The sequence below is a fragment of the Melanostigma gelatinosum genome (assembly GCF_949748355.1).
Source record: "Melanostigma gelatinosum genome assembly, chromosome: 2".
Taxonomy (NCBI): Eukaryota; Metazoa; Chordata; class Actinopteri; order Perciformes; family Zoarcidae; genus Melanostigma; species Melanostigma gelatinosum.
This window is the reverse complement of record NC_136635.1, coordinates 12,228,023-12,252,855: the sequence shown is the minus strand read 5'-3', so window position 1 is coordinate 12,252,855 and position 24,833 is coordinate 12,228,023. Positions and strand designations below refer to the sequence as shown.

The window sequence follows — 24,833 nt, the reverse complement described above, 5'->3', positions numbered from 1 at the left end:
CCTGGTCCAAATTGAATAACTGTTTGTTTCAAAATGTAGACATTGCATCTGTGGTCATCTTGACTCATCTATAAGACTGTATTGTGCCGAAGACCACATCTTAAGCCAAACGTCAGTGAGGCAGAGTGTCTTGACTGTTACTGTCATCATCAGACTGGTCACCTTTGTACCTGTTGTCTGTCTTACAGGTTGTTTTTCTCCCCAGTGTTCTGCCTCTGTGTTTACTCACTGGGCCCCGATGTATACGTATCTGCCTCAGTGGTCCATAGACGTACACAGTACACACACAAGCTAGCCAGTGATGACACTAATGGAGTGTTTAGTCAGGAGGACAAAGTCTTATTAACCAGTTGAGAGAATAGGCTAGGTGGTAATCAAATAAAGCAGAGATAAGTTAATAAGCTGTACGTGCAATGGAGTGAGCTACAGAGGATTTATCTTGACTGGCATGGAACTTGTATGCTGCTACTCATTGAGATACACAAGCAAGGTCCTTTCAACATGGTTAAGTAAAGATAATAACGCATGGGTGTGTAGATGCATATCTATCAACTATATAGCTGTTATATTTATCACATAGTTCAAAATGGCCAACTTCATGCTACAAAATGCTGTCTTTCTATCCAATCCTTGCTCTTTTTCTCACTCAGACCCTTGTTTACTTCATCCAAAAACAAGAATGTGGAGCTGCTTTATCCTGCTCTCACACTGACCACTGAGACGTATGGACCGCTTTGCTGAAACAGAATACATTTGTCCAGAACAAAAAGGGGGGATGGAGGGACTTAAGACAGAAAAGGACAGGGTTGAGGTGTTCTTGCAGAGAAAAGAAAGAGAGGAACCTGGTGTCTTAGAAGGAGGTGGGTGAAAGAGCAAGAAAAGAATGAGAGGCTGATTAAGCGGGGCCCATACGAGGGAGGTGGAGGAGAGAGAGGCAGCGGACGGGGCCCAATAGGGGGTAAATCTGAGTCAGTAGTGCTCTATATCTTTCGTATCCCTGCCCCCTCCTCTTTCCCACATATCCATCATGTTAATATACCTACAGCGTGGCCCTCTGGGTAATATATCTCTGACCTGTGATTACGCTAACAGCTTATTGTTTGCACACTGAACAATCCCATTATGTCGAAGATCTGTTTACATACAGTCTTGCTGTTTAGATTAGCATGGTGTGTGTGTGTGAGAAAAAAGAGCAAGGATGTGCCTCTATGCTTTCGTGTGCACTTTCACACATTGTGTCTCCGAATATGTACATCTCTGCATGTTTACGTGGCTGTGCTGACCCCGGCCAGGGTCATTGCCAGATAAAAGCACCCATGCTGTCGTGATTATCACCGCAGAACAACGCAATACTTGCATTCAAAAGCAGAGAAAAACAAATCAGCCTGTCACACATTGCCTACAGCTGCGCAGAAATGGAGCTTTGTTTGACTTCTGAGAAAGTGGAAAGCCTTGAGGCTCAGAGAAGATCAGCACTTGCTCAATGTCTTGTTTCCTACCACATGTAACGTCTTATGTTTGAGTGACGTCTTCATCCTTCCTGTATTTTAAATCTTCTTTAAATAATCACTGCTAAGTCATAAGTCCTAATTTCAAGTTTGTTTACATGTTGACTGTAAATACCCTCGTGCGATCCAGTGTGCTCTGACAGAATTTGAATTCAGACTGTTTATTCATATTGGCTGCACAAGGGGGAATACAAATGAAGTGATCTACAGCCGCTGTTTTCTGCTGAAATCACAACTTTTCTTGATATAGGGTGCATTTTTATCAATTTGATTGTTTTTAGTGAAAAAGGAAACACCTGTTATGAAACGTTTTAATCTAATTTCTCCCGATTCATCATGGTCTACCATGAGTTTCTGAGTGTCTGTGAAAGTGTACAGGTGTTGTGGGGAGGCATTGAAGAACCATTGGGACAGAAGGGTATAAGTATTTAACCACAGGGCTGAGCATCTGGTTGAGCTAAGGGCCATGCTCATTAACACAAAGTTAACCTCAGACTGGACGTGAGGTCATGGCAGCCCAGAGAGCCGCACGACGGTGTAATAGTGAGAGGTTAAGGGGTGATTGAACTCTCCAAGGTGGCTGCCGGTCAGAAAAGAATATTCTCGATGTGAAAAGACCAGGAGAATTCTTCAACATAAGCTCACTACAACCTTGCATTTTGGTATATTTTCCTCTCCTTTCCTTTCTCCAGAGCCTTGCTTCCTTTCTCTGCTCTGCTCTCAGACTTCTCTGGCAGTGCATAGAATCCTTTGACATAGGATGAATAGATAGTTGCTGGCAGATTGCCCCACGCCACTTTGTGTGCTGCCACTTAATTGGAGCGCCCCAGTTTACCTTCCCTCCTCTCTTCTCCTACCCACGCTCACTCGGGCCAGGTTCTGTCTGACATCAAAGGCGAGGTGATGTGTCCCTTCAAACAGTTTAAACCCTATCAGCACTGCGGTTTGGCTGAAGAGGACCTTTCACAATTGGAGGGCGGTAAAACAATTTCTGTCATGTAACTATACATTTTCTTAAATTAAAGAGGGAGATGTTGAGCTGACGAAGACCTTGCATTGGCTTAGAGAGTCAATCCAGTGACTAGGCCTACCTGCGCAACCTCTTCTATGAATATTGGTCACTTTCCATCTACAAGTCAACATGCAAAGTACAGCATCCGAGACTATACATAGTTGAAATACTGTACATATATACAGCAACATATTGGAGTGGCGCTGTGTATAATTGTGCATCTCTATGCATGCGCTTGTATGTGTGAGTATGTCTGTGTCAATGTGAACCAGTGTTTGTTTTGTATTCCCCCATTGCCATGGGCATCCATTGGTAGAATGTACTCTTTCCATGAGGCTCTGAGGACATGCAGTGCAGAAACGGACTGTGGGGACAGTAGAGGGCTCACTGATAAGTCATGGTTCCCTAGATGCACAGCACAAGCTAAGAGGTAGAGGATGCACGATGTTGGTGATGAGGTGTTCAACAACCTCTGGTATTTTCCCTGTTGTCCATGCAAAGGTTTTCTGTCTTCACCAGTGACCGGGTACCCTATGAAGTTGTACCTTCATTGGCGCGGCATATTATACGTCAGTCCATTTGGTTATCTTCGTAGTCCATAGAAGATGGAGGGTCCTTATGGCTACATTGCAATCAATGAGGTGTTCTTTTGTGTAGGCTCAGGATCGAAGCACCGTTTCAAACAATGCTAAGAAAAGGTTGGCGCTCTCAGGCTGACAGCAGCTGCACTACAGCCATTTACAATCCACACGTGGGGAGGGAGAGGGCAATTATTGCAATGGAAGAGAATAAATAGGTAGGTATAGGAAGAAAAATGTAAATAATATTATAGAATAGAATATAAAAAAATGATATTTAGCAGTGCCCAGGTAGACTCGTGGGTTTGGTCTTTTCCTCTTCAGTTTGACCGTTTGTTCCTGATGGAACAGATTGATGATACCAAAGGAACTGCTGCCTTAAAATCCTTGTACGGTAGTCAAATAATAACATTACCTACAGCTAATGCCTTTATGCATCTATTTAAATACACAGGACAAGTGTTCAGACACCTGGGACTATATTTACTATAACTATCAGAAGTATGTTCAACTTTTACAAAGGTTGTCTGAAATATCCATGTTTTGAGATTTGTGTTCTAGGGAGTGGTAAATAAACACGATAGTCTGTTCCATGCTGTTGTCTTCATTTATCTCTATTTACATGTACTACTGTGGATAATCAAGAGGAAGACTAGGCCGTTATGTAAAGAAGAGTAGCAAGTACAATTTTTACAGTCCAAATAACTCCCAAGAGTAGAGAAATTATATTGGAAATGATAATTGCATGGTCTCTGATGAGGTAAGAAGAAAACTGACTTCATATGGAAAATATTGAACCATGAGTACTTTATCCACAGTCATGGTGGTTTATGTAGTTGGTGAGAGCGACTTTTCTATATTAGGAATAAGAATAGGGTTTTATTATGATCTATTTACAGAGGCATGCATCACTCATCTTCCCACCTAAGAGAAAATAGTCCTTCAAATGTATCTATCTGACATTGTCAACCATCTCATGAGTATGAGTCTGTCCTTTTTTTTCTTTTTGGTGTTTTGTAGAAAAAAGCTGGAAGTAAAATCTCAGGGAGGAAAAGGGGAGCGTAAGAGGCTCTCAAGAATTCCACTGCAGGGATTTCCAGGGATCTCAGCAGGTCTTGTCTTGTTTGTTTTTTAGTGAAGTCAGTTTTGAATGTTGTGCTTTGTAGGTGTCTTCCTACGATTGGTCAGCCGCTCTGATGTCATCACTGCTCTGTCGTTGGGTTCTGTTAACAGAAAGAGAAATACAGAGGGAAGAGAGGAGGGGTTGGGCAAGAAAAGAAAAGAAAAGTCATTAAGACACAGACAACAATTCCCACTTTACACCTTAGTGCAGTGCTTCCACGCACACACACACACACACACACACACACACACACACACACACACACACACACACACACACACACACATAAAGTGCACCATGAGGCAGTGACTAAAGTCCACATTGTGAGCTGGACTCTTGTCTAAACTCGGTTCCCCAGTCAAGACTTTATGGTGACAAACAGTGAGTCACAGCAACTGTATTTGGGGGTGGGGTAGGCTCTGCTGTGACTTGTGCCGGTGTAAAAACAAAAGCAGAATGACCACCCTGTGAGTGTACATGGCAAGCCCACTTGGCCGAGATTCAGAGTGACAGTGGCGTCAGCATGGGGGGTGACTCTTTAATCAGCTTTAATTAAGGCCAAGGAGAGACGAGTAAGTTCAGTGTGGATGAGTCGACTCCATGTCTACATCTTTCTGTTTTATTCTGTCTATTTTATTCACAAAATTACAATTCTTGATTGTTTTTGTGTCATGAAATACACAACATTTGGTGGGACCCCTCGGCAGCTTGTGCACTGCGTAAGGATGATTCATGTAGCCAGAAGGCGCACATTGTGGGTGGGCCATTAGACACAGATACTATAGTGGAATTCAGCTACTATCTACTAGAGATCCAATTAAATTAGCCTACAGTAAAGGTGCCTAGCCTGCACCCATTATAAATCACCATAAACAAAGCAAGTATTGACATCGCATTGCATACCGTTACAGCTCCACTCAGGCCTGTAAAATCGGAAGTTATTATCTCAGTCGTATACACTCACTTCGTCCAAAGAAGGTGTTATTTATTAGCCATAAGATGTTTAATTTTTATATTCACAACATCATTTTATTTTTCCCAAAGGCAAGGATAGAGCTAGAGACAACGTGTGCAATGTGTTGATAAAAGACAAAAATATAATTGAATTATTATCAGGTTATTTCCAATATTACTGTTATTTGTGGTGTCATCTCACACACACACACACACACACTTGTATCCATACACCCTTTCTCAGTGGCCCCTCTAATGTGACATTGTCTCTGTGTGCCTCTCACCACTTTCAGCACAAATCACTGCAAGCTATATGTCCGTGTTGTGTCCACCTTTGCACAGCAGTGAGCTGTGTTCTATGAGCTAATATCCTAACAACTGAGATCACAGCCATTGCCCCGGGGCATGCTACATCCACTCTCAGAGAACACCAACAGTCAAGGCTCCAGCCCTTCAAGAATGAATGTGGTCCCAGGGTGTGTGATAACTGAGTATGTGATGGGAATGCAGGGCCATTTGGACCTCCAAAGCCAGGTGTTAGCACTTCAGCTCACTGCCTCATCAATAATTGACAGAGGCAAACCAATCAGAACAATTTGCTCCCCACAGCGAAGTGCTAGAGCCGCCTAACACCGGTGAATCATTAATGAGGCAATTAGCTGAAATGGTTAGACGGTTAGCCCACACTGGCAGCGCTCCTGTGACGCTACTGCGACGGGTCTCCTTCTACAGGAGCTGCACATGATGGAGTGATGTACTGGCCAGTACAAGCTGAGGGGGAGAACGAGTGGAATCACACAACAGCGCATGGAGACAGAGCTGAGCCTCTTTAAGGTTGGAGTGTAACTTGTGTCAGTGATGCCAGCTCTCCATCTGTTGACCACGGATCAGAGAGCCAATAATGGGAACAAACCCAATTGGCCATTACCATGGGAGATTGACCTTTATTGGTTGTTGTTACCGTTGCGGAGACCAACAGAAGCCGTCTCCCGGGTGATTCAAGTGTGGGAGAGCCTTTATGGACATGGATAACATCGACCTCAGTGACATCACTCAAACATTGGGGAAGGAACAACAACAATAACAGCAAAGATGGAGTTTGCCTTTGAAGAGCAGAGATCCTGGTTTGTTGTTTGAAAGGAAAATCAAAGCCCCAAGGGAGCTGCTCACAAAGCCTCATTGATTGGCCATATTGGAACCATTTCATAGTTTATCGATGCTCCTCTGCCTGCTCTCTCAGACCTGGGTCCAGTATATGCTCAATTAAACCAGCAACCTTGATGTCAGGAACAAACCATACAAACACAGCACGCCGCATGGATTATTCCCAAACACACACTCCTATCTAAAGTAAATATTTCACACTCCATTGTCCGTTTTGTTTAGCCCAGATGAGATTAAAATGATGTTGTTTACTGTTTCTCACTCACAGCTTTTCCCTGCAAAAAAATAAAAATTATTTTATGTTTCAGCCTCCCAATCATCCTAATGCATTCTCAGTGTCAATATATCTTTGTGATGGAAGGTTTTGAAATGTTCGAATGAGAGTGAAAAAGCAGTTGCAATAGAAAAGGAGGGAGCAAGGCTGAAAGGAAGGGGGGGGGGGGTACATACTAAACTATTAAGGTTCATTGCTGAAGTATAACCTTTTAGCAAGCAACTATAATATGGTCCAAAAGTCTGCAGGCTTTCATTAACAGAGACTATCACATTCGATTTCAATAAAGTAAACTGTATGTCATGCGTTCCCTGATAGTACACACAAAAACAGAAATACTTCTTTCGATAGTTTCAATTTCAAAACGTACATTTGTTGTTTATTTATTCCAAGCTGTCACAGGGGCTGTTTCACCTGTCTACACTCAAAAACTGAGCAATGGTATGTGCACACTGGCTTTTTAAAGTTGTTGTCAATTTTATAGCGTGAACATACTACATACTTAACATGGTTTGAATGAATGTAATTGAGGCAAAGGTTGATGATGACAACTTTAAACAAAGGGTAGTCTGTTGGTGGAATAAAACCTTCCGGCCTCCATGGCATGATGGCCTGCTATGAAGAGATCACCAAGATCATTTCGGGTTTTAGTCATAGTTATTTTTAAGGGTTCCCCGTGGTACTTTTTTTCTCTCCTACAGATTACATGTAAACCCCTATATGTGCGGAACAGAAAAATAACTTTCTTCATTCACCTATTGTAGCCAATAACCGGATTCAACACCAAGTGTATCATCCGTCCTTAATACGCTGCTGTCAAATTACTTATGATGACATATTCCAATGTGAATGGGAGGTAAAGCAATTTGCAGAAAGAAGAAAATAGCCGCAATGATCTGTTCCATTATTTGCCCCCATTTTAACACTCTTGGGCTCCATTTCCTTAGAAGTCTGAGAAACCCCCTCTGGTGTATTGGTAAGTTATGCTTCACAAAGCAATCAGTTTGGAAAATAATTATGTATGGCGACAGCAAGCACTTCACAGCTATAGAACATAGATGGTTGTTATCTAAATTCATTTGATAATCATGAATTCAGATGTGTTTTATCCCAAGAAACATTTTGTCAATTTCAAGTCAACCTGAGATTGCAGATTAGAATAGTCATAACATTTAACATTTTAACTCGTTTTTTTGGAGAATAATTCAGGCTGAATTGAGGCTCCTATTCTTAAAGCACCATAGTGAGGACGTTATATTCATATAGCCACTGTTACAGGTCTTTAGCCTGATTATCCAATCTGTCAAAAAACGATTGAAACATCATTTGAATACAAACTTGTCAAAAACGAGATTTTGTTCTTTTCAGATGACAAAGAAATGGACATAAAAGATGAATGGAATGCATCCCCCCTTTTTTGAAGAATTTCTTTTATTGTTGATGCAAATGAAAGACAACAAATAATTGATTAGTAGTTAGGTTGACCTGTGTACTTAATATTGACACTTGAGCAGATATTGTAGACAGCTAGTCTCTGTTTAATGAGTGCTATTCACTTTTATAGCCCTCTCAGGATGCCATCCTCAATAGATATTTGCAAACAGGAAATTTGCAGTATGGCTTGAGAGAGTCATAACCCTGGCACCTATGTGTTTTGAGATTAACATGTAATTAAAATAGTAAATCAATATTTATTCAGCAGTAGTACAAAGAAAATGAGAAATGTAATCAGGTTATATAATGAGTCACTGGAAGGAGGATAGGTTCTTCAAAGTAGCATTCTGCAGTGCACACACACACACACACACACACATCCATACATATTCACAAGCACATTCACAAATGCAGGTACAGAAACCTCACCCCTTACAGACCCCCTTCCTTTCCAAACCACACTTTTTAAATGTGGAGTCTACACCTTTTCACTTGCTCACCACAGCTTTCCCGCAGTAATCGTTTTAAGACTTTCATGCTTACAGAAGCTGCGACTGCGGAGTGAAAACACCTGACAGCGCGCCCTATCTCGCACATTGCTGAGCACAAAGAGAGTAAAACAGGCCGCACTGTCCATACTTTCCAGCCATCTACTGGAGTATGGAAAAGAGATGTTAAAAGCTTATTGGACCGCTCCTCTTATTGTTGAAAATTGCTCGCCATATAAATGGCCGAAGAAAACATTGCGTTGGCCTCAATTATGCATCGAAAATAAAGTTATGAGCTAGTGGCTGAATTATTGATGCTGGCACCGGGAACAAAAACATGTTGGCAATGTGTCACTACTTTTTCGCTGATGCTTCATGTTGTATTGATAATTTTCCATCTAAAAAGCCCATGAAGTCTTGATCTGTGAAAGATGGAAAAACACACCACGAGTATTGGAAATCTAATGCAATATTACTGGAAGAAGAAGACGGATAACATAACACAGAGTAACATAATGGGAAAATAAAAGAATAAAGAAATGTGTAGCTTCGACACGGTCGGTTGTTTTAACAGTATACTGTCCTTGAAATGTATTCACCAGTTATAGAATTGAGACGATACATTCTCTAACCACCGCATTCAGTGCCTCATAGAGGTGGTTCATTAATGCTAATATTTCTCAACGGCATGTCTGTATACTGAGTGTGTGTGTGTGTGTGCGTAGGTGTGTGTGTGTTTAAAATAGGGCATAAAAGCACTAAGGCTCTTAGTCTTGGGACTGTCCCGTGTGGCTGACGCACTTCCTGAGATGCAAATGCTCGTGCTCGAGCCCAGAGCCCATATCCTATTTATCTCACTGACTTCATCTCAGCTATACTCACACACACATGTGCACACACGTGCGCACACACATCCGAATGTGCAGAGCAAGAAAAGAAACAACAATGTTTCCCTCTTTTTCCCCACATAGTTTTTCTTTTCTTTCTTTTTCTAGATCACCATTATTGTTGTTCGGAGTTCACTTACACAGTAAATGTATACATGAATTCACATATTGTTGTGATAGAATGAGGTGAACGCGTCCTTATCTTATCGATTGCACAGATCTGTGGGGTCAAGTGTGACTCTGCAACACTGCAGTCTTGCTGACTGACTTTCTGTAAGTCATCCCTCTTTTTCCCTTAAAGTACAGCGGGTTGTGGCAGAAACTCTCATCAAACACATTCCTACTCTGTGCAAGCCCAAAATGATCACCAATCACTCCAGAAATGACTTATTATGAAGGACTTTAGCGCCCTACACCTGCATGTCTGCTGTGTACATCCCCCATTAATCTTATCTCTGCGGATATTTTGAGGTTATTCTGAAGCTTTTCAGTTCACTGAGGTACATTTGCTGTTGAAGAGACCATTGTTGAGAAGCCGATTACCCAATCAGATCCTGTGTTTATAGACAGAGCCGCAATGAGAGCAGCACCGCACTCATTTAGTGTTTCACAATCTGCAGCCGTTTAGCAGTCACAGCACAGCCAAACACTGTGAAGTGACAATTGCTCCAATGAGACTGTTTTTCTCTCTCCGTCCTTTTTTTGGTTTTGTTTAATTCTTTTATTTGAGTGCAAACAGAGCTCATTCTCTACTGAGATTGTTTGATGTAGTTCCATACAAGTGTGTTTAGTTACAGTTCACACCTGCACATACTTCAAACAACACATTTTTCTCCTTTTTTTAGTTTTGATGATGTTGATGATGTTTAGTTTTTAAATTATGGAGATGAATATACTGTTAAAACACTTCAGATTTAAAAAGGACATACGATCAAATGTCTTTGTAAATTATAGGATGTCTTTTTTTTCAAGGGTTACATTGTATCTCATCTGCCAAAATGGCGATTCGTTTTTCATTGTTCTCCAGTTACATTTTGTCCACAGATGCTTCGTATTCATTCGAAAATGATCACCCTATGCTGTGTTTTTTTTAATTGTTGTTCTGTTTTTTAATTAGTTTCGTAATTGTTCCACAGATAAAAGTAAAAACCTAAATGTAAATACCTTTTTAATAAAAAAAACTTTCTAGAGTTGCATAGTATCATGAATACACAAGTGAACAGAAGTTACCTGTTTCACGTTTTATTAATTTGTGCCCTAGCAATTTAAAAGAAAAGAGACAGTTACTAAGGTCCATAGACCTCTGCAGCAGACATTTCCAGCAGGCATAAGGAACATCTAAATGAATCATCCATCAACGTTTGGACACAGAAAGGTTCAGTTGACAAAGACGGTAAGATTAGAGGAAAACTACAGAAGGGAAACTGAGCTGAAAACCAGTGCCTGCGATATTTCTCACGAAGCCTTATGACTGGCCTCAGCCTGCGGCCGAGTCTAGGCCACTCACAATCAAACATGCAGAATATCTCCTCGCATGATTCACTGTGCTGCGCTCACACACGGTTGATGCGGCGCTACAGGGAAGAGGATGTTGTAGTCGATGTTTGAGTCAAACAACCACAGGTCACAGCCTCAGTTTTACATGCCCGTATCTCTCCAGCCTACTCATGTGTGCCTTTGGATGTGCAGCGCAGCCTTGAAAAAAACGCATGTGGATATAGTTTCTGCTCTGTGTCAGTTTCGTGACTCCCGTGACTCAACTCCTGTCATGCTTTGGTCTTTCATCTCCGTAACGGTGACTGCTGAGATGCTTTTACTATATTTCCGATAAATGACAGATTTTACGTTGAACTGGCAGTCAGAGGCCACTGTTAACCTTTCCACACCTCCGCAATAGTGTGTTTTTCACCTCATTTGTGAGGTGTGAGATGTCTAGATGTGTAGTAGAGAGCCGCCCACTCGCTTCCGTTTCAGGGTCCCATAATGTTAGCATGTGGAGGAGTCGCTGAGGAGATCAATATCCATCAGACTGCTAAAATAAATACATTTATCACACCCTGATACTTGCTACACCATGCCACCACAGCATGCTCAAACTCTCCTCTACTGTTCCTGTAAAAAGGTCACACAACACAAAGGATTGTCAGTCGTGTCAAGAAAGAAGATGACAGACTTATGGCTTTCTCCGCCTCAAAGCGAACACTACTTTTGAGTGTGTGCTTCGACTTTTGCAAGTGTTTTAAAATCTCATCTGAGGAAAATGTTCCTTCTGTCCTCCCTCTGCTGCAGATAAAGAACAGGCGTTTGAGTAATTATGGTGCATTATCGCCAAGGAACGTTTCATTGCTACATTTTACGCTGTGTAGTGAGCGGTGACAAACGAACGACCATTTTAATTTCTATCAGGAGGAAAAACACATGGCTGGAGCCAATGAAGTCAGCTCTCTCATTCTGCCACTGACTGGGACCATCTGGACCAAATAAAGTTTTTCCCTTTGAATCAACAGCTGTTGGAAATTACACGGGAACACTCATTCTCTACACATCGGTCTTTCGCATTCAGTTTAAAACCAACCATGTTTGTTTTACTGTTCTTGAGTTTGATGCCAGATTTGATCAGTGTTCACAGAACAAAACAACATAAAACATGACTCCCTAAATGCACCTGTTTTGCCTCGTTTTGTTTCCTCTCTCTGCATGTCTTTCTTTCTGTATCTTTCTCCCTCTAACCCTGGTGATCGAAGGGTGGAACATCTCAGTCAATCTGTCAGTGGCTGACAGTTTTACAACACATGCACTACACTGATGGGTACCATCGCTCACGTAACGATTGCCCTCCGCACTGAAATCAAAAGACAAGACAGAGTGAGAGGGTTGTAGAGGATTGACGAAAAGGAAGTAAAGGCAGTTGAGTAAAAATAACAGTGAGAGGAAAAAACAACCAATTGTATCTCCGTTTCATCTACGGAACTGTATTGTCTTTTTTTTATTTTTTATAGATTTTCACGAGGTTTTGAACTCAGAGGTAGATTTTCCCCTCGGTGCTGCAGAGGTGGAATCACCGTGGTTTTCTTTTTCCACTGGCCAGAGAAGAATTTGTTCCACTCTGCTGGCAGACATGATTTTAGCACTTCATTGTGTCATCATTATAAGGCCAAGAAAAGTTGTTTTTTTTTAAACCCCAAATAATCGAATATGTGTTTATTAAAGCAAGATTTTCTTTGTTCAAAATCACATGCGTTGGTAACAGAAATGTAAAGAAACAAATGAACAGAGAAGCGTGACACTGCTGTTGCTTGCAACTCTTTCAGTTGTATGTGCTATCCTCTAAGATGCCACATGGAATCATCCAATCCATATACACGTCTTACAGTTCATTTCAATGGCATTTTGTCCACCTGCTAGTTGACAGCAGTCGGTGACATGTCCTAGACAGCTGTGTCAGCAAGAAGCCACAAGTATTCACATTTGAGTCTGGAAATTTACTTACATTTTAGCCAGTTTTAGGATAAATGACCGGCTGGTTTTAGGAACATGTAGTTTGAATTGCCAAACTCTTTTTTTATTGAATAGAATAAAACAATCAACATTTCGAGTGTTTGCACCACAGAGACACAACAAAGAAAGGAAACAGTTTGGTAGTTTTGTTATTCTTTGAACAGGGACACAGGATAGATTTACTTAAAAACAAGTGGTGCATATAGCTTGCTCCTTTGAGGAAAGTGAGGGAAAAGAGAGCAGCCGTCAACCAACAAACGTGCATACAGCTCTTTGACTTAACCACTTTTAAAATGATTTAGAACATTGTGATGAGTGAAAGTTTTAATTAAATCAGTCAAATGTTGAATCACAGCTACTTATGAACTAAATTGTCTGAGATCTGCTTTTAACATTACAGTTCTACACTTGACAGTGGTGTGGATTAATTAAAAGAAGCCATGCTACAAATTGAAATTACAGCCCAAGAAGAACTCTCTTCAGAGACCGAGGGGAGGAAAGTCCTAAACGTTCCCCACAAAGCAGGAGGCAAAAGCTGCCCAGAGGAGAGAGGCAAACGAGCCAATCTGTTGTCTGTTTACGGGGGAACGGCAGCAGAAGCATCCTGCCACCCTACACCGTCATATGGGAGCCAGGCTCCCACACACACACATGCTTAATGACTCGATTTATTCACCCCGTCACTATATCTTCATCTTTGCCTCTCTGTTTTCTCTAATGGTCTTGCCCATATGCACTTCCAGTTTCCCATCCCGATTGGCATATTCAAGTGACAATGTTCGTAACTTCTGTGGAGTGCGGAGGAGCATGCGCGGGGATAGAAGACAGAACTGTGTCCTTTGGAAAGTGTGCCCTGTCCCAGTACAAACTCAGGGCAGGGGTCTCTGGTAGTTCCCAGTCATGCGGTGGTGACGGCGAAGTTGTGTTCTGAGCGGCCGTGTGATGCGTGTCAGTGACATCTGGGCCAATGTTGCCAGAGCATCGATCAGACTGTAGCACTGGAAGGTCTCTCAAAAGCTTTATTCTCAAATCTATCCTGACAGGCGATGACATGATGGAGACGGGGCTGCTGAATTGATTGCGTCCTCTCTCTCCTTTTACTCTGCCGCTCCCACTCCCACTTCCCTCTGCCTCTCTCTTCTCCCTCGCCTCTTTGTCCCATCACTCTCTCCCCTTCCATCTCTTCCCCCCCCCCCCTCCGTGCCTCCTTCTCTACTCATCGCCTGGATGTGTCGTGCACAAGATGTCAGATTATTTCCCAGCAGACACTGCGCTGTGTGACAGAGGACTGGAGCTGTATTTCACCGGATGACATTTCCTCTGCCTCCCCCCCTCTCTCCGCAGACAACATCAAATATCGCCGGGCCTTTTTGATCACTTAAAAGGCTTGTATTAGGAGAAGAGCCGGTGCAAAAAAGCAAACAAAGTGTTTCATCTGTCATGTTTGTCAGTGGACCATATGTGCGGCGTAACAGCTTTTCTATCGGAGAGGTGGTAAACCACACGATATCACACGTTGTGGGACTCCAAACAACTCAGACTCTCTGATTATTCAGAAGAGGCTATGTGTCCATTCTAAAATATTTTAATCTATCTAAATAGAAAAATGTTATATACAAAAACTCAATTCAAACATGTATTGATGAAACACATAAAATCCCTTCAGCTTTCAGCTTTTTTTATGTTCACTAAAGCTGGGCTTCAGTCCATTTCTTGTAATTGTAATTGAATGCACTGAGGGCTTTGGCACGGGTGGGGTCGTCCCAGTATACAGGCCAACCGCTCAGCATATTGTTTCTATGGCACCTGTCCCCCCAGATTAATAACTCTGAGGTCTGCGCTGGCAAAGCATGCATAGATACCAGAAATTACAATACTAATTCAGGACTAGGGATTTATACACCTTCCTCTCCCAGGATTTATGATAAAGTGAGCATGGGAGCAAGAAGGGAGAGAGGGAGAGGAAGAGAGACTAATAATGCTGGCAAAAGTGATTAGCTCAATGGGAGGAATTGTGTGTTTGTAGTCCTGCGATTATTATTGTGTTTCTCATCACATAATGAGTTTGAACAATGCAGTTAATGGTATTATTGGCGGGCCACCAGAAACGGGGTGTATATAAGCTTGATAGCACTTTTTCCTCAATAAATCACTCCAGTGCACATGGCAATATTTAAATCTATGTTATTAAAATTGTTGGAACAACACTATCAGATTTATGTTGTGTTATTTTATTATGGATTGATTATCATCATCACAGGCATATCTGATTTGCGTGGCGGCAGCTGGAGCGTGGTTGGTTTAATCCATTTTGATTGCTCTGCAGAGGAATGCCACTGCTTTGCTTGAATGGACAGCCGTGCACCTCTGACGATTGGCTGAGAGAGAAAATAAACCGGAGTGGTTTTCCTTCTTTTGTTCCCCCATGTTTGTTAATATTTGTTTCTACCAGTATTTGTATCTTTTAAATATCTCCATCCTCTTTCCTGGTATCATCTCAAAAGAAAATGAATCATAATAACAAAAATAACACCAAACTGAAAACATTACATCTTCTATTTGTGCCTCCTCTTTTACTATACTACTATATTAGTATACTATACTATAGGTGAGAAGACAGCTGGAGAGACTCCACCAAGGCAAGGCTGCGGGACCTGATGGCATCAGCCCTAGGGTCCTGAAGACCTGCGCCATCCAGCTGTCTAATGTCCCTCAACACCTCTTCAACCTGAGCCTGAAGCAGGAGGAAGTCCCGGTGCTGTGGAAGACGTCGTGCCTGGTTCCTGTACCGAAGAAGACGACACCATCTGGCCTCAATGACTATCGACCAGTTGCCCTCACATCCCATGTGATGAAGGTGCTGGAGAGGCTGGTCTTGGCCCGCCTCCGGCCGCAGGTGAAATCCTCACTGGACCCTCTGCAATTTGCATACCAGCCTCATGTGGGGGTGGACGACGCCATCACCTATCTGCTGCAACGAGCTCAGTCGCATCTGGATGGATCCGGTGGCTCTGTGAGAATCACTTTCTTTGATTTCTCCAGTGCATTCAACACCATCCAACCAGTGCTGCTGAGTGAGAAGCTGCGGGTGGTGGGAGTGAACGCATCCACCGTCTCCTGGATCACTGACCACCTCACAGGCAGACCACAGTTTGTCCCACTGGGCCGTGTGCTGTCTGATACGGTGGTCAGTGATATTGGAGCCCCACAGGGAACTGTTCTGTCTCGCTTCCTGTTCACCTTGTACACCACTGACTTCCAGTACAACTCTGTGCCATGCCATCTGCAGAAGTTCTCTGATGACTCTGCAGTGGTCGGGTGTATAAGGGACGGACGGGAGGAGGAGTACAGGGCAGTAGTGGAGGACTTTGTGGAGTGGGCCGGTAGAAATCACCTGCGTCTGAACGTGGCCAAGACCAGAGAGATGGTGGTCGACTTCAGGAGGAAGACGACGGCTCCACAACCGCTGAGAGTTCTGGGAGAGGATGTGGACATGGTGGAGGAGTACAAGTACCTGGGTGTCTCCATCGACAGCAGACTGAACTGGAAGACCAACATCAACGCTGTGTACAAGAAGGGGATGAGTCGACTCTTTTTCATGAGGAAACTTAGATTCTTCAACGTGTGCAGCAGGATGTTGGAGATGTTCTACAGTCTGTTGTGGCCAGTGCACTGTACTTCGCCGTAGTCTGCTGGGGGAGCAGCATTGGAGCCGGAGACACCAACAAACTTAATAAACTAGTTAAGAAGGCCGGCTCCATCATTGGCTGCAAACAAGACTATCTGGAAGAGGTGGTGGAGAGGAGGACACTGAAGAAACTCCATATTGGATAACCCGGACCACCCTCTCCATCACCTCCTGCAGGGACAGTGGAGCACTTTCTCCAACAGACTGATCCCGCTCCGCTGTCACAAGGACAGATTCAGAAAAACATTCCTGCCCTCTGCCATTAGACTTTATAATAAAACACCTCGGGCCAGATCGTCGTCCTTCACATGACTACAACGCTACACGGCTGTTGCTTGTTGTTGGTGATCCTGGCTCTACTTTCCAGGTTGTTTAGTTTAGTTTAGTTTACTAGTTGCTCATTTTATTTAATTAATACCACTATATTCATGGTATATACTGTGCATTTCTATTTCTATTCTAGCTTATTTTTTTATCGATACTGTAGGTCATTTATCTTGGTAACACTTGGGGACGCTTTATAATCATTATCAGTTTGATGAAAGCATTATGAATCATTTAAAAACAAATCAAAAAGCCTATTTCATTCAGTGGAAGAAGACAAATGATAAAGAGATACATAAAAGGCACACTGGATTGTCCAAGTAATTTCAGTTGCATTAAAACAGAGACAGTGGGAAGAAAATGTGTTGAACCCGAGAAACATAACAAAATAGAGGGAGCAGAAGTGCGACCACCATATAGAAACGGACTCCGCTCTCCGTTTACAAATGAACCTGCAAATCTCATTATAATCAGTTAATTTCTTCTGTTTCGTAATGTATAAATATAAGCCGTTTGGACAATGAGGGAAGAGATCAGTCTCAGCACAGAGAGGCATTTGAATACGTCCGTTCACCGATACGGCAGAGGAATTACCGGCTCTCAGAACTGTGACAGCCCTGAAATTACAATTGAGTTTCACTCTTTCCTGCTTGCACACCTACCTCCTTCTCCTTTCCTTGTTCCCCCTCCCTCTCTAACACTCTCTTTCGCATTCTCTCTCTCTCTCTCGCTCTCTCTCTCTCTCTCTCTGACGGCTCAATAACAGGTGCCATGCTAAGAGAGCTGTTACAGCCGTCCCTGAGTGGTTGTGTCAGCAGCAATGTTAGGGTTGAGCTTTCCAACCTGCTCACCATGCAGGAAAAGGAAAAGAGAGAAGGAGGAAAAAGAATCTCTCTGGTCCCCAAATGATGCCCGCTGGGAGCCATCGTGCGCTAAATTTCGCCGGGTGGTTCTCCCCTGTTTTCTGCCTTGTGGCCCCCGGACTCCGATTTACAGACAGAGCCATATTGGGCCTTTCTGCATGGTGGGGCCCAAGCAGCTGTGTTCAGCAGAAAAAAATGACAACAACAAAATAAAGAAATAAATAAACAAGTCAACAAACACATAAGAAAAGCTTATTTCTTTTGCAAATGCTTGAATAAGGACTTTTTGTGTGCCATCTGCAGAAAATGAACCGTATAGTTGGACCTTGATTGCAGTTACACAGGTTTGGCCTGACTATTCAAAAAAAATCGTAACTGTTGTGGAAAATCCACTAAAGGGTGGGACATCTTTCTATCCACATCAAAACAAACTCACAAGATGTTTTGCGTGCCACCAATGACTTGAAGAGCTAGTTCAGCTGATAATGCCCGCCTTCAACACAAACAAGGCGATTTGTCGTCGTGATTGCTCATCTTTAGCTCGTCTTTAAAGCACGCTCCTTTAAGATTTGAGAGGTTCTTGGCAAAATATATGCAAATGAAGCTGCTTTGTGAAAAGACGCATCACTGTGCATGAAGCCTGCAGCGGGCAATAATCACAGACGGATTGTGTGCAAACAAGAGACGCTAAGCACCTCAAACCTCTGCGAGTGGCGGAAACACACAGAGAGGAGCACACCACAGGCTGAAAGCGACACGTCAAACAGTCAGGTGATTGCACAATTTTTATTTGCTGATGAGCAACAAAACAACATTATGTTTACCTTTTTAAAACTTTTTGATTCTGGGCGTTTACTCTCGACTAACTTTGCAACAATTTAAGGATACAAATGTAGATACACTGCTACAAACAATATAAATAATAATGGGGATGAAAGAACAAGACAATCTTGGTCAAATGACCAAGATCAGGCTTTTGATATTACATGGCACACAAACACCAGCATATGGACTCTGCATCTCAGCATAATCGTACAACTTTGTTTCCCCTTCATTTTAGAGGGGAGGAGGGGTAGAGATATGTTAGCCTATAGGTAATCTAAATATAGCTTCCATACCGTCATGGCGCGTTTCATTTTACACACACAAAAAAAAATGATAAATTTCAAAGGTGACCTGATGGGTTTCATTACATCTGATTGATCGGCTTATGTGAGGGTGTCACGAAATGGACAGAGCAGACATAGTACACCTTCAGGATGCTACATAGGACATATAGGCCATCTAACCACGGCACCCATATACAGTAAGCCTGTGACTTATATTACCTCTGAATGATAAGTCTGCAGGTATCTGAAATATTTGATGTCATACATAAACATTTTACAGTGTTTACAATTATTTTGCTTTGCTACCTACAATTTTAACTTGATTAAGAAAAATGTAATTGTCAATCACACGGGGTCGGGAATTTGTCTTGGACATGGATCACAAGCAAAAACACACAGTACACACAAAAAGAGCAAAACATTCATACAAAATCTATCAAGACAACATGCAATGACTCAACTGCTAATTTGCTTTACATTCATGCTAACAATTCTTATTCTTTTAGTCTTTTCAAAAACAGACAACTCATCTAAATTATATTTAAAAAAACATGACGTAACAGCTTTAAACATATTTCCAAATGTAATGTGCAGTGTCTCCTAATGAGACATACACAAGACAAACTGATATGATAAAGATTTTAATGTTTTTACACTGTATTGGGGGAGTTAAACAATTTGAGGTTATTGTGTGTAGATTTAGCATTTTCTGGCTATAGCCAGTTAATAACTTCCTGTCAAGGAAGTTGACTGCAAAAGTTCCTTGAGCAGTTCTTTTTATGGATGTTTCTGCATTCTTTGCAAGTGTTTGGGGACAAAGCAGAGATCTGTGAATCCCTCCTATGAACAAGTAAATAACCCCTGCAATTCATCATAACAACAAGAAGGAAATGTCAAGGGCACAGGAGTCCCTTTTTTGTTGAGGTCACACACAAAACATAAACAGTAACACGCATGCAAAAACACACACACACACACACACACATACGCTGCATTATGACCACACTGCGCTTCATAGAAGTTGAGGCATTGACAAATCACTGAGACCTGAAAGTGGGGCCGAGGTGGGACTAATTGAAATGAACTTTAGAAATGGGGGGGGGGGGGGGGGACACCTAATTAAACATGAACTTTCTATCCCGTGTTTGTGTTGACATCATTGGGCCTAAATTTAAGCTCATCTTTGTTTGGCCAAACCTGGCGATGCAGCTAAAAGAATACTGTATATGAGCGCGGAGAAGGAATAAGGTCATTGCTTTTCCTCAGTGAAAACATATTTTTCCTTGTCTCAAGTCACTCGCGACACTTTTCTGGAGAGTGTGAGGGGCCCATTCATTATCTCCCGCTTTTCCTCAGAGAGACCGTGGCGCATATGGTATCTTGTGCTGTGTGTGTGTGTTTTCCTGTTCATCTGTGCTGATTTGAGCAGCTATTGTGAGCAAATGTGCTTATTGGCATACATACAGTATGTCCTTATGCACCTGTGTACGTGCGGGTGGGTGGAGGATAGATGGGTGTGTGCATACATGCATTTGTTTGTTGCTGTTTATTGCCTGTTCTATTTTCTGTATTACTTAGTCAGGGACACGGCCCAGTGCAGGAGCCGTGAAGTTTCCCAGTAACAGGCTAATTCCTCAGTGGCTGTTTAGAGTGTCTCCAGCAGTGCTAAGTGTTCTCCTCTCTGTGCCTGATCAGAAAACAGGACCACTTTAGTCAGTTTGTTTAAGGTCCCCCGAGAAGGCTCTCATATCCTCCCTCTACTCACCCCGTCCTTTCCCCTGCTCTGTCTCTCTCGTACTCACACACTCAAACACACTTTCAGAGCCGCCTTCACAGTCCCTAACTTACATAGAATGAAATAGATGAACTTCACACGTGTAGGTGACTCAATTTATCTTTTTTTAGGTTTGTGCATAATTAATGTTCCTTTTGTTTTTTTGTCCTTATTGTGTTATACTTGTATTCTAAATAACTACAAGGGTAGTGAGGAAGATGAGTCCATGATTATCTATTTGGAATCTATGGGAGAATTACTGGAGCTTGTTTTGCGTCGATAGGAAGCATGCAGTATAAAAGGAGCTGTACTGATGGTGCTGCACCAGCAGAGGACGATTCGGATGTGTAATGTGCATCCTCTTTGGCACTACATTTGATGCAAAACTTTGAGTAAGCACTATGTGTTAGTACATGTAAAACATCTCAGGATGGGGTTAGGTTTTGAATAGACTGCAGCAAAAATGTATGTTGAGGACAAATGTCTATGTGGGGTTTATTAAACAACACGATTCATAAAACTGCCTAAACCTTTTTTTTGATACAGTAAATTATACTCAATAGGTGTTCTTTCCATAAATTAACAATCTAAACTGGTAACTGTGGACAAATTATATTCATATATGTCCAATGTTCAATATCTGTATCCAGTTTTTGCTGCAAATTGGAGCCCGACCTCAAAACTTCATAAAGAAAAAGTGACACTAGGATGGGGAAAATCATGCGCTTGATAGCAGCTTTTCATCCCATATGTGGCTGTGACTTAGAAATGCACAAGGACCATCACTGACAATAGTCCACAGGCGTAATGAATTCCATCAAGGTGGTAAAGGTGCTGTTTAAGAAGTAGTTTGAATGCATTTCTTGTGTCTATACTTCACGTCTACACCTCACAATTTAATTAGATACCAGCCAACTCGTTGTGTGTGTGTACATGTGTATGATAACTTCCCCCTATTTCATCCGTCTCTAATATAGAGCCCTCATTACAGCTCCCCCAGCACTCCCGTACACACATTCACACTCTCACATTATGCACACAACTATATTCACTTATACAAAGATTGCAAGTGATTTTGACTCATTGTAAGTTATTCTAGAATAATATTTTGTATCATTTGTGTATAATGCTTTCATTACATACTATGTAAACCTTTTTAGGATTGACAACTAAAACTGTGTGTTTTTTAAACTTTAGTATTTGAGTGTAAATTCTGCCCTTTTTTGTACATTTGAGAATAGGATATATTTGCAAGGGAAATTCTTTGCATCGATAATTTATCCCACAACATCAAGACACATTCTCTGCTATCCTTGTGTAAAGGTGAAGTTTCCTCACAAGAGCTGACAAGTGTGAAATTACGATAGGAAGTGCTTCATACCCTGCCATTTACCTTCATTCATTACCACACACACACACACACACGCCCTCTCCCTCTCGCTACAGTCCACAGCTGACTGGCTGATATGGCAGTCATTCCATTAACCAGGAGTCTTGGAAAATACCACACACATTTTATGCATGACAGTTTTGCCTTCAGAATCTCTCAAACTTTGGTGGAGTCCTCAAAGGCATCGGCTTGCCTTTGGAGTGGTATTGAATATAGAGGTACAAAGGTATAATAAAGGCGGTTGCAAGTAGAGATAGACCTACATGGATTATAGCTCATCCATACCACTGGTCTCCAGCCCGGGAACGAGATACATATGACGTTCAAAGGAGCACTGGACCACAGAGATGTTCTGCCAAGCGGTGAGGCAGGTCACAAGGCATCATGTCTCTCTTTCAGTCAAAATGATAATTGCAACTTAAAAATGAGGTACACAAAGCATTATTCCAGGGTATATTATGGAACAGAATTCAAAATAAAGTGCTGGTCATAATGTTTTGAATCGTTTGAATATATATATATCCTTCTCCTCCTCCTAGTGTTAGTTGTCTGAAGGTTATTTAGCTGACTCTGTGGCCAAAAGCAACTGAGGAGACACTGGGCGGTCATAAGTCTTTGTCTTTGAAGACTGCACGCTGTGTTCGTATCGCTGTTGCAGCGTAATTGATACAGGCTCACGCTGTTGAGCTTAACGGAGCCCCATCATGGCCTTACACTCAGATCTCTCACAGCTGTAGGGCTCAGAGTACTGAGCTCTCACAAAATCACACAAGCGTGTGCAGGCGCACACACACACACACACACACACACACACACACACTCTCACAACACCCAGCTGGCTTCTGGCGAGATCACAGCTCCAGAGATCCAGAGCAGAGCTGGTTAGACTAACACTAATGGAGATGAGCTGCCTGGTTAGCTCAACGGAAAATTGAGCAGAGTTGATGCTTATTTCATCACAGCAGTAGTCCGTTCCGTGGGGAATACACAGTCAACTTACACTGATCTTAAATCTTTCTGAACAAAGAAAACAATATCGTCTGTGCTGTTAGTGAGGGAGCTTGTTTGCTCTCTACAGAGAATGCTTCATAATCTGAAGTGTTACAGTTTATGAAACTGCATGTGATAGATGATTTTCTTCTTAGTAGAATGCACAAAGGATACATTTGTAAGGGCACGCTGTGCTCAGTCAGAACTCTTCCACTGACAAGGAGCTCTTCTCACTTGGCTCCTTAGAAGCAAGTGCATTTAATCATGTCATCGGTCCGTCCGATGAAATCTGGGCCACACCTGAGTGCATATGTCCTGCCCGGCAGCACTGTAGCGTAGTAAAAACTACCGAGGATCACTGGCAAGCATGAGGAGGTCCTCTGCTTTTATCCCTCCGCCTGACATTCTGTGACATTTAAGAAGTCGTTAAAGGTGTGAGCATGTGGACTGGGAGAGCGTAGCTCCTCAGGCAGAGAAAGACCCTCAGCACTGTCACCAAATAAAGCCTTGTTGGATGAACTGATTATCCTGTCAGAAAAATCTTTACATTGCACTCTCCTGGAAAGATGTATATTCTGTGTTAAGAAATCATGTACAGCGGTGTACGATATAAAGATGCCTGTGGCAGTGGAGTATTTTAACCCGCTCTGTGGTCCATGTAGATAAGAGGATGCACTGCAATTATCAGATGGAGTGCAGTTCTTCTCTGGCCTGGACTGTTCTGGTTGTGTTTCATTGTGGTCAGTCTTGTGGTCAGACACAAACACACAGGGTCCGCAGAAGATAAGAGTCTTCTCTTTATGAGGCTCTTCCTCTCCACCAACAAACAGCTATTAAAGTGCAGCCAGATCTGCCTCCTACTGGTGCCGCTGACAGATAATGTCCTGCTATTTGTCCATCTCTGGCATCCGTCTCCATAAAGGGCTTGCTGTAAAAAGCCCCGCTGACCTACATCGTTAGGGGCCGACCCTGTCTTTACAGCAGTAAATGTTTGTTTAGGGGCAGTCCCCTGTTCTGAAGTAGCGATTAGCCTTTGGTAGAGAGAGGAGCCCTCAGGTTCAAAGCCCTTCCTCCACTGACAGGCTGTCAGCTCCAATACTAACAGAAAACACAGACTGGGAAATGCAGAGGCAGAGACAGGACGGTGATTACAAAGCCTCAGCTCTCTTTTCTGGGCCCTGCACTTCTTCTCTAGAGGAAAACAAAACAAAAAAACACTACCCTTCTCAACCCAATGAACTGACAACTAGATGTGTACAGGCGCTGTAGAAGGGAAGTGGAAAGGATTCCACGATATGCAAAAAGGTAGATTTACATGGTTTAACCATGCAGTGAAAAATGTAAAAAAAACGTAATTCTGATGAAGTGATATGGATGATAATTATGTTAGCATGACATAAAAACGTATTTTTTTTAACCTTTGCGTTATAAAAGGCTAACCACTGACAATTTGAGGCTAATTAGTTGAGTAGTAGGCAACTCGAAGCTTAGATAGGAATTTGACAGCGTGGAATCAACCACTAAAAAGTATGTTGAATATGTTGTTTGTATTAATCTAGTGGTGAACATTTTTTTCCAAACTGCACACTGTAACCCCACTGTAAAAGTGGATACTGAGTTGAAACTTGAGGTCAAAGGTCATCAGTACAACAATGCTGCTCTGTCACAACAGATTGAGGCTCATTAATGTCGAGGCATATGCACAATACAAATACACACCGCCCTAACTATAACCCAAGCACTATTTCATGCCATACTACGCCGTTTTTTTGTCT

At 42.3% G+C, this 24,833-nt stretch overlaps 1 protein-coding gene across 1 annotated transcript in view; it reads right to left on the bottom strand.

Annotated features, from left to right (window-relative positions):
- Positions 1-4,076: 4,076 nt before the first annotated feature.
- The window catches only part of mafa (MAF bZIP transcription factor a), a 69,357-nt gene continuing 48,600 nt past the window's right edge, over positions 4,077-24,833 (bottom strand). The window contains exon 3 of the mRNA XM_079282502.1: positions 4,077-4,321. The gene's annotated coding sequence lies outside the window, so the exon portion shown is untranslated. The remainder of the gene's footprint in view (positions 4,322-24,833) is intronic.